This window comes from Pantherophis guttatus, chromosome 1, assembly GCF_059756535.1.
Source record: "Pantherophis guttatus breed Tessera chromosome 1, ASM5975653v1, whole genome shotgun sequence".
Taxonomy (NCBI): Eukaryota; Metazoa; Chordata; class Lepidosauria; order Squamata; family Colubridae; genus Pantherophis; species Pantherophis guttatus.
In genome coordinates, this window is record NC_142063.1 from 59,668,663 (window position 1) to 59,683,842 (window position 15,180).

The following is a 15,180-nucleotide window of genomic DNA, read 5'->3' on the forward strand; positions in this document are numbered from 1 at the left end:
GACTCAGCCTTCCGAGGTGGCTAAAATAAGAACCCAAATTGTTGGGGACAATATGCTGACTCTGTAAACCCCTTAGAGAGGGCTGTAAACCAGGGTGAAAATACTCCCGGTTCGGACCGGATCGGGCAATCTGGTAGCGATTATGGCAGGTGGTTTGGAAAACTGGTAGCGATGGCGGTGCAAGGCTCTGCCCACCCGCCTGGGTGTCATTACTTCCTGCTTTTAAAAGGTTAAAAAAGGCTCTGACGATCACGCGCCACAGCTGTGATCGTCAGAGCCTCTTTTTTTACTTTTAAAAGCATTTTTACAACCTATTCGTAAAGAAATGCTTTTAAAAGGTTAAAAAAAAGGCTGTGACGATCGCGCACCACAGCTGTGATCATCAGAGCCTTTTTTTAACCTTTTAAAAGCATTTTTTACAACCTATTCACCCGAATGTTGTAAAAAAATGCTTTAAAAAAGTAAAAAAAAAAAAGTTAGCCACACTCACCCAGTCACATTACCCTCCCCACCACCACCAAGCCACGGCCCACAGAACTGGTAGTAACAAATTTTACATTTCACCACTGGCTGTAAAGCACTGTAAAGCAGTATATAAATCTAGGTGCTATTGCTATAATCCAGAATGGAACTACATGAAGGCCATGCTCTGAGTGTTTTTCCTGTCTTGTTAACTTTTCAATAATATTCACAATAGAGGAAGAACAAAATATGTAAATAACATAAAAACTTTATGTTTATGTAAAAAAAACTTTGGTCATTTTTAGTGGAATCAGATTAGGGCAGTGATGGCTAACCTTTTTGCCATCACACGCCAAAAGCTGGGGGAATGCAGGGTGGTTGCGCACGCGTGTGTGTCCACACCCATAATTCTATGTGCTCTTCCCCCCCCCACACATGCGCACGTGACCCCCCATGCTCCCCCCACTTTTGGCATGTGATGGCCTGGTGGGCCCGGTAGGCCTGTTTTTTGCCCTCCCCAGGCTCCAAAGGCTTTCTAGGAGCCTGGGAAGGGCAAAAACAGCGTTCCCCACACACCCCTAGAGGCCCTCTGGAGGCCAGAAACAGGCCTGTTTGCCAACTTCCAGTGGGCCCAGAAGGCCCAAAAATCAGCTGGCCAGCACGCGCATGTGTTCTGGAGCTGAGCTAGGGCAACGCTGGTGTGCCCACCAATATGGCTCCGTGTGCCACCTGTGGCACGCGTGCCATAGGTTCGCCATCACGGGATTAGGGGAATCCCTGGCATCAAGCCTTCTATAATTGCTTGTAACAAGGATTAAAGCTAACCTATTGCCTTTTGACTATTTCTCTGTTAGGATGAAACATATGGCATATGATTTATTTTTTTTATTTTTTTGTGCTTCTGGCCCATCTGCTACTGATTTGTCTAATTTGAGGGCTTGCCTTTATCAACTAGAGGAATCCCCCAGGATTGTAAAATCTACAAGTCAGAAATATTTGCTTTTCAGATCAAGTCAGTTCGGTTTAACATATGCTCTTGAAATGTCATGTAGGCAATGGTGCTTCTTGGTCTTAGTGCTGGGGGAGGATTCCCATTGTTCAGTTGCTGCATAATGTAGCTATCCATTTTATATAGAAAAATGAGTACCTATAATTCTAACTATGCCCACTTGTTTGTCTTCAAAATGTAATACATGTTCAGAATAAAAGAATCCCATGGAAAGCAACATCTGTCTAATTGGGTGCTTAGGATTTATTTGCTTTCCTATCCTCTGATGCTCTCTGGTGGGTTATTTGAGGACACCTTAATTTTGATCCCAAAATCCAGGTGAAACTGTACCAAGTACTACCTCTAGACATAATGACGTCTTTTCAAAAGCTTCCAATTTAGCCCTTCCATAGACATGAAACTGCTAAGACTTCCTTTTCTCTTTTTTAGAATTATCAGGTTTGATGATTTCAAAATAAAATAATTGTCTGTGAATATATTATTTCAGTGATGAATCTGTTTTTAATAGACTGAAAAAGCAAACTTGATTTATGTGAAGCAAGCAATGGGTATGTCGGAGAATAGTGGATAAACCTTTTATATAGTTTCATGAAATGTCCTGCCAGTAAATGCATTAACTTTCATTATCTCTGTATATCTCTCTCTGAGATAAAAATCAGAAATGTAGGTAGCAATCATTCAGGTATACATTTGGTCCATAGCCAATTTTTTTTATCCCAGGATAAAAAAGAATTTTAAAATCTTTCTTCAAAGACAAAAATCCAAATAAGTACTTCTATAAGCTCTTGTTCGTGGATTAACTTCATAAATGTTTACATAGAAATTAGAAAGGAGACAAGTTTTGTTTTCCTTAAATTACACTTTGACAATTTGCTAGTTCTCATGGCTATAAGAGCACTTTGCTAGTTCTCATGGTCATTGGCTTATATAGCTTGCAGAGAGTAATATTTTCTTATATTTTAATTTTCTTCCATTTTAATGTGATTATTACTGTGTTTTATTATGATTTCACTGATATGTGAAATATTTTTGGAATCTCAAATTTTCTGAAATTGATACCAGCAAATTGCATATAACCTTTGTCATTTTAGCATTGTAACGTTGTCCAAGTAGATTTTATGTCATTCATTATATGGGTTGTCTTAGATTCAGTATGACAAGGCAACAGTAAACAAGAACATAATGCGTTATTATACTTCCTCTCTGTGTTTCTCTCTCTAGATATATGTATATAGCCCTTTCAATCTTTTTAATAGTGCTTTTAATGGGTTTGGAAGATTATTTTAAGTGTTTATATTTTAGTCTTTATTGTTAGCCAACTTGAATGCCCTAAATGAACACAACATATTGCTTCAGTGTTTCTAAGAAAGGCTTTTATGTAAGCTAATCCATTTACTTCCATTTATTTTTCTGTTTCTTACTTTTTCTTTCCCTTTCCCTATAAAAATGTTTAAGAGAAAATAATGAAATATATGTGATATATCTTTTGACTGATAGTAGAAAGATGCTTTGAAGCATCAACCATTGTCCCTTGTACTTTATTCTCTGCACTACATATTCATAAGAAATGTTTGTCTATTTTTTTTTTCTATGCATGGTTGATGATATTGATGAGGCTTAGACATTCATTTTATGACCTGCTAACACAGGTAACCATAAATGCTATTTAATCAAGCCTTCAAATTATTCTATAATAGTAATATCAATTGATAGTTCCTGTTTACAATATTGATTAAGACTACTTGTCTACAGGCTATGCAGAATTAATATCCTATAGCTAAGATTGCTGAAATGTTCATATGGTTATCTGCCACTTATTTTTCAAACTATTTGGTCCCAAACACAGGTCGAATAGAAAGGATGGATGTCAACTGAAGTAATTATCTGAAATGCAACTATTGGAAATGCCCAAAAGAAAATGCAGCAATTCAAAGAATATTTTCCATAAGTGCTACATAAGTGTTTTATGCTGTTGTTCCAGCTATATTACATTCCTTACAGCCCCATCTGGGTTAGCACTATTCTGAGATTGGCAGCCTAGGTGAGCTGAATGAACCCATTTCTTGCTGTTTCTATATGTTCGAAGTGTCTTACCTAATCTGCAAACCAGCTTTTTTTTAAAAAAAATTAAAAATGGTTTTGCATTAACTGATAGCTACATGACTACAGAAAGATATCTCGTTTATCAATCAATTTCTTAGGAGCAAGCAAAACCTCATGGTCCTACCTGTATTTCTAACTAAACATCTAGAAGAAAAATGTTATCTGCAACATTCCTTTGATTCAGACCAATAAGTGATGAGTTCAAGATGTTTGAATCTTTGGGGATTCAGTGTACAATTATTTAAAATTCTCTATTTTTAAATGGTTAGTCATTGTCCTGTTGGATTTCATAAGATATTGCGCTGAGGAAACATTCACTGAATGGACACAAACTTTGTCATTCTCAACCAGTTTAGTTTATAAACATTGTAAATCCAACCCACTTTTCCTTTGCTTTGCCTCTCTCAACTGCACTTCAACTTTCAACTGCAACTTTCACCAGCACTTTGCTGTTATCAATTGAATGAGAGGTGGGTGAACAAAAAGGGAATTTCTTAAAGTTGAAAAGCAACTTTTTTTTATTTGTTGTATTGCTTGCAATGTGCTCTGAACTGATGGAAGAATCTCCTGGTAAGAGAAGAGCTGCCTAAGATACTTCTGGACTTATTTGACCTGTGCTCAGACCAACTAAATGCATTCATTTGAAGAAGAGTAATAATCTTTCTTCTAGAATCAGGGACATCTGCTAAGTCAATGCCTGATTAGATTCAAGAATATTGAGCCCGGGACGCGGTGGCTCAGTGGCTAATACTCTGAGCTTGTCAATCAGAATGGTCGGCAGTTCGAATCCCTAGTGCCGCATAATGGGTTGAACTCCCATTACTTGTCCCAGCTTCTGCCAACATAGCAGTTCGAAAGCGCATAAAAAATGCAAGTAGAAAAATAGGGACCACCTTTGGTGGGAAGGTAACAGCCCTTCCCACCAAACACCTTTGGCGTTTAGTCATGCCGGCCACAAGACCACGGAGACGTCTTTGGAAACCACTGGCTCTTCAGCTTTGTAATGGAGATGAGCACCGTCCCCTAGAGTCAGGAATAACTAGCATATATGTGCGAGGGGAACCTTTACCTTTACCTTATATTGAGCCCACCACTAAAAGATTATTTCACAAATGAAGGCAAATATACATGTCCTAGATTAATGTTGCGGGATCCAATCTGGGTCAGTCACCAGAACCAGAGGTTAATGTGACACATTCTGGTGAGAGAGAAGTTGCCTGAGGATGGGCATTAGTCCAAAAACCTGTAAGACTAAATCTCTACTCCCAGTGACTGACACAGATTGGATCCTGCAAAAGATTACTTTTTTAAAGTTCTAGTCATAAATGTTCATGCCAAAAAAAAGATATGAACATAATTTTTGAAAGATACTTTTGCTTAAGTTTCTATAAAAATAAATTTCTGAGGATGATTAAGGATGCAAGGCCCTAACAATCTTCATGCCCTGCAGTCAAAACCTAAAATTGTCTCCAAAAGCAACCATTGGTTGGGTTCAAATATTGTAATGGACCCTAAGCAGTAATTACAAGATGATTAATCAATCTATAAATAGTCATCAGTAATTTTGATTTTGAAAAAGATTTGAACTTTAAATAAATACAATTATTTTAAAAGCCAGTTTTCAGTTATGTGAATAGCACCAGACATTCTACAACTTTTAGATAATTCCAAGTATCAATAAATAAAAAAGCATTTTTGTTGTACGGCATCACGTAGCATTTGTTTGTGAGATGGTTGACTCTATAAATTAGACAAACAAATAAAAAAGCATGCAAAGAAAATACTGCTAAATTTTATATTAGAGTTCACTCTAATGATAGAGAAAACACAGTTTAAGATTCAGCAGATATGTGTATTTTTTGCTTATATTTATCATATTTGGGATGATTATAATGTTCTGTTCTTCTCATGTTTAGAAGTGAAGCAGATCAAAAACTATAAAAACAGAAGAGAGAATTCTACATCAAGCAAGACTGGATACAACATTCATTTGGAAAAGATATTATGAATGGTTTAACATCTATGCAAAACACATTGTCTCTTCTTTGCAATGCCTCAGCCCCTCAGCCAGGACAAGATTAAGGCATAGTTTCTTCTAAAGTTTTTTCAAATTTAGAACTCATTTTTGACCTTGGAATGATAAAAGGCTGAGTCAGCTTTGCTGTATTCAGACTGTCCAGGAAATAGCACAATTTCATCATTGCAGGGAGGAGGAACATAGCAAGTGTTTCAGAATCTTTTTCAGATTCAGATTCTCTTTCAGTCTTAACTTGCAGTTGCTTGCTTAGGCTGCAACCTTACACAATTTTATTATTACAAAGCATATCCAGTTTAATATTATAGATTTACTTTTAAATAAATATGAGGTTCTAGAAATCAAGAATCAGCATAATCGAGACACTGATTATGATTTTATACTAAACCAGTGTGAAAGAAGTGGCCGAAATCTATTTGAAACAACCTTAATGTATACTGTATAACACTTGTATACAAATATATATTTCAGAAAGTAATTTCCTTCTGATTCTAGAGTACCTTAACTATAAACTGAAATGAGACATGTGGCTGAGACCGCACATTATACACTTATCCATTGTCCCTAACTGCCATCACACCCATCTTCATTATTTATTAAATATATATGCCACTCATCTCACTATCTAAAGCAATTATCATATACTTTCAGTTTCCTAATTGCTATCCCTTGTGCTAACTACTGAAGCTTCTGCTAGATTCTAAATTAAAGATTTAATCTGAAATTATAATTACAGCAAGTGTTTATCATCGCTTTTACTAATCTCTTTAGAGTGCCTATACCTTGTTTCTGAGCACATAATTCTGATACACTGAAGTATGTTGACTTTGCTTCCTGGTCATTAAGAATGATTGGGGAGGGGGGGATTTCTGTCTGTCAACCAATTGTCAGCAATAATGTTCCCTTAAGTGACATCAGGGGACTTTACTAGAATGGGGTACAAATGGAGAATAAAAGAGTGAGAGCTTCATTTTATATTAGCTAAAATTGTGATTAAAGATTTGAGGGAAATGGAGAAATTGCTGTTTGGGGATATGCAAGCTACTGTTTACATTATATTCTGCTTGCTTCTTTGTAGTTAAGCAAATGTTACAAAAGATAATGTCCAATACTCTGAGGAAACTAAAACCATGGAGTTTTCTGCTGCTTAGAACTGGGGAACATATACCTGTGGTTTTGTTAATTCCATGCTGGTTTCTTCAGGACAAATTCTGAGTTACTGAATGAACAGCAACTGATCAGATGCTACCACTCCAAATCAGATGCTATCACTCCCCAAAAAGATAGTTATAACTGAAAAGCTCAGAACAAGCCTGAATGAATTCAACAGAGTTCTGAAACTAGTTGAGAAAGAAATCTTGGATGCTCTACATCAGGGGTGTGAAACTCACGTCATCACGGAGGCGTCACGTGACGTATCGGGACTTTTTCCCTTTTGCTAAACCGGGCGTGGGCATGGCCAGCGCATGACACATACAGCCCACGGGCCAGGAGTTTGACAGCCCTGGTCTACATGGTTAGTTAAAAGAATCTGTTAACCATTTGTTAAGATGCAATCAGATGGCCCAAATGCTTCCAATGAGAGGAAAGAACTAGGAATAAACTAGCAAATTGGAGACAATTCCAAGCATGACTCAGTATAGACCAGAAAAGCAGACTTTCCATGCAATTTTGCTGCAAATTCAGAGGGTTGACTATCATAAGCAGAAGAGCTCAGCAAAGAGACATTTCCTGTGAATTCAGAAAATTCAGAAAATGTATGGAGGTGAAAGCAAATTGTGTTCTTTAGTCTTTCTCTGATATCAGAGGTTTTCTAATAGATCCTTTGTTAAATTATGCTCTATCCACTTCCAAAAGAAAGAGCAGCAGAGTTCACCTAGAGAAATGAAATTCTTTATTTCTGGAACTATTTACAGTAGATGATTTCCCAAATGTAAGAGTTAAGGATCCTCGGGCTAACTAGATGTGCTTTCAGATGACTGACTCCTAGTGTTTGTAACAAGACGCATTGTACTGTATTTGCATCTTTTCCTTCTAAACATGTTTTTTTATTGAAACAAGATGGAAAAAACAGCTATAAGATACAGGGGAATTACAAATAATAGAGAATAACATCTTGATTCCATAAATCTAGATTCAAAGTGTTACCTTTTAGGATGTGAGACACAACCCATTTTTCCTTTTCATGTAACCTACAAAGAGTTCATAATCTCTGTTTTTGAAGTCCAAGACCTCAAGTTAAAAATTCTCCATAAAACTCCCTGCAATGTTTTAGTAGGATATAATTAATGAAGAAGCCTAAAATCTAATTTTGTAACTAGGCTGTTGAACAGCTTGTGGCTCCAGCATTATTGTTTTTGCTCAGTTTGAAACTCAAAACAATTTGTCTGGGATGATTTGTGAAAGCATGATGGAAAAGATGTAACTAGATAATGTATGAAGGAATAAATCTTACTTTTTCAGCATTACATAAGGCCAAAATATACCAATCTTTTCTCTGCGGCCAATTTTTGTTCTCTTTAGAGAGCTCTGAAATCAAAACTTTCCATAAATCTAAAGCATTGTTGAGCAACTGCTGACAAGGCAAAAGGGAGAAAAACAGTAGGGCAGGGCTGTCAAACTCCTGGCCCACAGGCCGGATGCTTCATGCACTGGCCATACCCATGCCCGGATTAGCGAAGGGGGAAAAGTCCCAATACGTTATCTCAAGCTGACAATGCCACCATGACGACATGAGTTTGACACTCCTCCAGTAGAGGGTACTAGATCCAGCACCATGGATCCAACAACCATGGCCTCCCTCCTAGCACACCTGCTGTTGGCCCTTTTCAAAATAAAGTTTTCTCAATATGGAAAGAGCTAGGCTCAGAGGCTGGGGAGATGCTGGAAAATAATTTCCAGAATGGTATTTTTCCTCTGAGACAGGGAAAAAGAACACCCTACAATTCCAGATGTGCATCCTAGAAACATTGATTATGACCATAGCCGGCTGTCAGAGCTGTGACTGCTACAGCAAAACCCTTTTTGTCATTTTTACCACCAATTGTAGCAAAATTCACAAGAACTTACATTAAAAGCAGATTCTCAGCTTGGCGACTAGTCTGCTTGCTGGGGAATTCTGGGAGTTGATGTCTACTCATCTGTCTAGATTGAGAAACACTACATTAAGTGAACTTCATTTATTTTTTTTATTTGTAATACCATAATTTCCATACCTTCTTTTCTGAAAGGAGGCAGGCTTTAAACTTTCAGAAGAAACTAAGAAGTGTGGGAATTTCAAAGATCTCTATAAAAAATTGTAGCCCTGGGTCTCTAACAGTTAAGACATGTATGACTCCAAAAAGCATCATATGTGAATCAGTATGAACTGGACTGACTCAGATAGAAGGGAACAAGATCCAAGCTGAAAGAACTGGCAAAGGTTTGCTGCAAAGTTAAAACTAGAGGTAGTATTATTTAGCTTTATTTATGAAATGCATACATTGCCTCATATAATCAAACTCTAGGTGCTTTACAAGTAATAATAATAGAAAATAATATAGTAGAAAATATAATGCAATATAACACATCTCCAAAAGCAAGATCTTTACCAGGTTCTAGAAGGCCATTACTGTAGAGGCCAACTTTGGCTTTGTGGGAGGGGATATACTGTTTCATAGGAGTGCAATTCTCATAGAGAATGTCCACTGTCAGGCCACCTCCTGTTGAACCAATCTGGCCATTTGAGTCACATTGAAGAATTTAACTGGGAAAGACAATCACTTGGATATCCAAGTTTTTGAGATAAGGACCAGAGGTGGGTTTCAGCAGGTTCTGACCAGTTCTAGAGAACCGGTAGCGGAAATTTTGAGTAGTTCAGAGAACCGGTAGTAAAAATTCTGACTGGCCCCACCCTCGTCTATTCTCTGCCTCCCAAGTCCCAGCTGATCGGGAGGGAATGGGGATTTTGCCGTAACCTTTCCCTGGATTGGGGAGGGAATGGAGATTTTACAATATCCTTCCCCTGGAGTGGGGTAGGAATGGAAATTTTACACTATCCTTCCCCTGCCATGCCCACCAAGCCACGCCCACCAAGCCACGCCACGGCCACCAAGCCACACCTACAGAACCAGTAGTAAAAAAATTTGAAACCCACCACTGATAAGGACCTTATAGTTTAAAACACACTAGCAACCAGTGTAGTTCCTCCAGCAATGGTGTAGCAGGGCAGTATTAACAGAAGCCTGTAAACATACAATTACTGCCGTTTGGATCAGATGAAGTTTGTAGATGATATTCTCAAAGGCAGACCCATGCAGTAATCTAAGCAGGAAATGCTAAGGGCAAGGTATTGTAGTAATATCCTCCCGGTGCTCATGAAAAACAGATAAAGTGATGCAAAGCATGAGTGTCTGAGTGTTCTAGTTTATCTTTCTCATAAACAACTGCTTTATATTAAAATTAGCCAAGTTCAGCTCATTATGTTGAACCACACTTGGATACTACAAACTATTTAATACAATTAAATTTTGATAGTAAAGCATGTGCTACCTAAAGAATATTAGTAGATGGATGATCGAGACATTCAAGTTCCACTGCATATCCTCACATTTTTCTCCAATTTGTTTTATTAGAGTATTGTTATTATTGGCCTTTATTATAGGGCCAACGACAGAAGCTAAAAATAATTACATAAAAATAAAATATAGGCACAACGTACTGCATTCTTGTCAGTCAAAATGTAGCTCCTTTATTTATTTATTTATTATTTATTTATTTATTTATTTATTTATTTATTGGTTCGATTTATATACCGCCCTTCTCCGGAGACTCAGGGGGGCTTACAATGCGTTAAGCAATAGTCTTCATACTTTTGTATATACCTGCTTAGTAGGGCTTTCGCCCCCCCCCCAAAGCGGTGTTCTTTTTTATATAAAGTCAGTTTATTGCCCCCCACAATCCGGGTCCTCATTTTACCTACCTCAGAAGGTTGGAAGGCTGAGTCAACCTTGAGCCTTGTGAGATTTGAACTTGCAGTAATTGCAGGCAGCTGGCAGCTAAATGCTACTTAACAGCACCTTAATCCGCTGCGCCACCAAGGCTTTAATACATATTACAACATATAGGGAGCACGATAAATCTGGTTTTGTGACATGATAGCTTTTCATATGCCAGGAGTAGACAGTAGATTGTTTTTGGTCTGGTGAGTCACATGTTTTACAGTTCCATTTACTTTGGGGGGCAGAATCTACCAATCATGTCTAGGGTAAATGAGTTATCTGGTTCAATAATTGAAAGATGAATTTCTAGCAGAAAAGTGTTTTTTTTTAATTGGCAGGAACATTTGTTTCAAATCACCATAATTTCCACATCGATAGTGATAAGGTTTTCTACTATGAAGTTATTTAACTTTTTAAAATGAAAATTGCCATACAACTGGATGATGGTAATGACGACAACAACAATAATAGTGATAATGCTTTTTAAGGATCATTTGTGGTGAGATAAGAATCAGGAGTTCCATCAATAGAGCTTTTTGTAGCTCAGAAAAAAATCTGTTAATGAACATTTTTAACTTGTGATAAATTTTACTGCTCTAATAAGTACATGAATGATTTCAGATTCATTAATATATATTAACTAAGTATCTAAAAATAAGTTCATTTTTTTGAGGTTACCAAATCCTGATGTATAATGTGCCTGGTTCCTTCTTCATTTAACTTTCAAATTCATAAAATGCATTAATTATTAAAATGTTTTCTTTAATTTTAATGAATAATCACAGATGCACTTCTAATATTTTATGTTGTCATTGTGGTTTTAAGCATGGACTTTTTCGGGAGAACCTTAAGCTTTATTACTGTTTATCTCAAATTAAGCAAATTAAAATATCCCCCCCAAGATAATATAAATCCTGGGTTTGATATCTGTAATATTCAAGAAACTATCATTATTTGTATTTCTTCATTGTCAGGACGCAGTTTTATTAATATAGAAAAACTTTAAAAATAGAAGTTAAAATGATACAAATACGTGGGAAAATATACCAAGTTCAATTAAAATATATAATTTCAATTGAACTTGGTTTAACGTCACTAGTTACAGATTAAAATATCTGTTCCAAAACTCACCCTCATTGTTTAGCAATAACATTAGGTGCTTTACATAAGCATGTCTTCTTCCAGAGTTCCTGACTAATAATATATAAAACTCGCTTACATGGTTGAAGCTTTCACATCATATTAAATAATTTCTTCAACCATATTAAAAACACAGCTCACTGAATTCACAAATTGCATCTGGTTTATCAAGTGCAATGACTGGGATCTCACAAAATCCCAGTCATTGCACTAAGGCCTGTTATGACAGGAATCAGACATGAGAGTAAATCTCTAACATTTCCAAGAGGAACATTTGTTTACTCTACATGAGGCTGAATTTGGAATCTTCATGTGCTCAAACTGAGCTACGTCCCCACCCAGTTTGACTACAAGATAAAATAATTCATGCCTAATTCATTTATCCCTTTTCTGAAGTACATCAAACCTGCTAGAATGCTTTATTTCCTACTGTCTTCCTTGCTTGTGTGATTAGAAAAGCCCTAAGAATTAGATTGCATATTTGAGCAACTGAGATTATCAAGTAGCAGCCTTAGTCTTAAATGTCCTAAAATCAGACACATTTTATATTTTTCCTACCAGAAGCATGATGCTGACAAATTCCTTGGGCCCTACACAATCACAAACCTTGCCATATTTCACTAATAATAATTAGTAGTACTTTTTTCCCCCTGGCCAATGGTTCAACATATGCACAAATAATAAAATACTGAGTTTAACCCAGCCTCTATCCAGAGACATTCGGTCTCTTGCTAACTCAGACCTCTTGCAAGCTTTTTCATGGCTGGTAAGCACCCAGTGGACTCCAGAGATTTCTTTTGATAGACTACTACATTGTCACTTTTTAAACCATCAGAATAAATAAAATATGCACAGTTTTTTTCCCCTGGTTTAAAAGAAGAGGCCATGCTGGATAATGCCTGTAGATTACAATGTAAACTGCCTAATTAAAATGAAAAAGCTCCATTAGAGATTATGCCAGATGAGACCCTTGTGCTCATTACAGCTTTAAAAAACAATCAGCTCTTCAGTTTACTCTTTTAGACTTTGGTGTAAGCACACTTAAACCCTAAGGGTATATTTTCTTTTTAACCCCCTTGTCCTTGGGCTTTTAAAAGATTCACTCAGATCACAAAGCTACCCCATATTTGTCCACTTCTAACTGCACTGGTAAAATAAGTCAGATAAGCAAAGCAGAGATGAAGGCCACTCCCTAATTCCCAGCGGATACATCAGTCGGGGAAAATGACACGTGTCTAGTATTTCCTTTCTTTTCACTGCAAGCAATTGAAACAATGACTCATCTAAACATTCAAAGACAATGAAAGGTGTTTTCCCACCCATCCAGGTTAGTGAGATCCATGTTGGATCAGCAACGACATTATATGATTGGGAAACAGAAACACCGAGATGCCATTAATAATTTTCTGGAAAGCATCCTGGTATGAAACAAGTGCATGCAAATGGTCTCAGCTAATTAGGAGGAAGTTCGCAAAACCATTAATGTTAATAGTGTATTTATAAGATACCAACATTATCAGATGGATTTTCTCGGCTACATCTTAACTGCAGTTTGATAGAAGATTTTTTTTCCCCCCAGGTAACTATCTCAATTCAAGGGACACAATATGCCATAGAAAGGATAACAAGAGCGGTAATAGATAAAGGAGGTATCTACCTCTGTGACTTTTTAGGGAGAAAAGTTAGTATCTTGTGGGCTATAAATTCTAAGGAACAAGCAACTGAGGAGTCTAGCTGAAGTCAGTGCAACATCTGCCAAATGCTTATTCACCATTAGTTACCATTTTTGTCTGCTAGCAAAACACATTCAGGGAAGCTGATGATACTACAAGCCTCTAAAAAATAGCAAAAGGTAAGGAAAAAACAGGATGGTGACTTCTCATGAAAATACAAGTATAGGTAGGGATTTTTTTAAAAAAAAAATCAGTTGGCTTCAAGATGAAATATTGTTTAAATCCAAGAAAGAAATAAGCAAGAGGGAGAGCAGTTTAAGATATGAAATTCAATACATTGCAGATACCTTCAGCAAAGCAATCAGCTATCTGTCATTAGCTATCTATCTGGCATCCTATAGCTCTGGTAGGCCTTTGTCTAAGCCTGCCTACTTAAACATTAATATTTAGACATGCAGCATCTTTATCCAAGGCTACTCTAAGTAGGCAAAACTCAGACCCTTATTACAAGAGAGTATGACACAAATCAAGGACAGTCTCATAATAAGACTCACCATCTCCACTTCACACCATTCTCCTTTGATGTTTACAGCACAATCTGTAGGACGCAATACTAGGAGGTGCCTTGTTTGACCTGCTGCATGATGCTGTGACATCAGTTCAGATGATGCAGCTCATTATGGGAAAGGCTGCTGTTGCTATGGCAACTGAGATGTGATAGGAATCCTTACTGCATTTCCAGGGGAGTCCAAGACAATACAGAAGCTTTTTAAAGAGACAGACTAAAAAATGCAAGGAGGGTTGAGAAAGTGCAGTGTCACTGTCTTAAAAACACACATACATACATACACGCATCGTGACTCTATATGCCTTTATTCAGAGAAAACATCACCTGAGAATTGATCTCTCTACTCTAGCAAGGATGTACGTACATACCTGTACAAAATTATTTCTATATAAAGAAAAAAATATTCATATGGATTTAACCTGGTTATTGCAAATCATTTGGTAGCTATCAAATTGTTTCTAAATCACACAAGCTAATTTGGGTATAATTGCTTACGATGTGAAAAATGTTAAAATATGATCTAAACAGTATCCTAGCAAATCATGCCCCACCCAGTTTACGTTGTAACTGGAACACTTAGAAATCCTATTTGCTTCTAGGCAACGTTTGCCTTAGAAACTGCATCCTATATTTGCCAGTCATTTGATCTAAACATCATAAAGACAAATTTTGTTTCTTTCTTTTTTTTAAAAAAGTGGAGAATTTATTTTATTTAATTTGTAATTGACAAGAGGAGAACTTTTTAGCCAATCAGGGAGAGGAAAGGGGGGGCGGGTGAAATGGCCCATCATGTCTCAGCTGTAAACTAATCTGCAGTATCATCTGAATGCTGAGTAGCCGGCTTTTCATCTGCCTAAATGAAGACTCAAGAGGGGCTGTGAGCAAACTGTGTATCCTCTGGGCCACAGAGCTGTGGTCCCAGCAGCAAGTCATTCATTGGATTCTTGGGTTGATTTTCCCCCCAATCTAACTGTTCTGAGAAAGGTATTACCCTTAGTACCTGGAGTTTCCCTTCCTGGTTCTATAGAAGCATAAAGAAATTTGACTGCATTGGCAACTTTGAAACCCACAGCTTGAAAATTCACACTTAAGCACAGATGACACATTTTTGATTGTTGGCCAGCACTACTGAGATTAGAGAGGTTTTGGCAAAACTGCTTTTCCTGAGCATGAAAACCTCTTTACAACATAAGAGAAAAGGTCTGGGTTTT

At 37.1% G+C, this 15,180-nt stretch overlaps 1 protein-coding gene across 3 annotated transcripts in view; it reads right to left on the reverse strand.

Annotated features, from left to right (window-relative positions):
• The window catches only part of AKAP6 (A-kinase anchoring protein 6), a 260,229-nt gene extending 246,132 nt beyond the window's left edge, over nt 1-14,097 (reverse strand). For all 3 annotated transcript variants that reach the window (XM_034417989.3, XM_034417990.3, XM_034417988.3), the window contains exon 1: nt 13,956-14,097. The gene's annotated coding sequence lies outside the window, so the exon portion shown is untranslated. The remainder of the gene's footprint in view (nt 1-13,955) is intronic.
• Between the last annotated feature and the right edge of the window lie 1,083 nt (nt 14,098-15,180).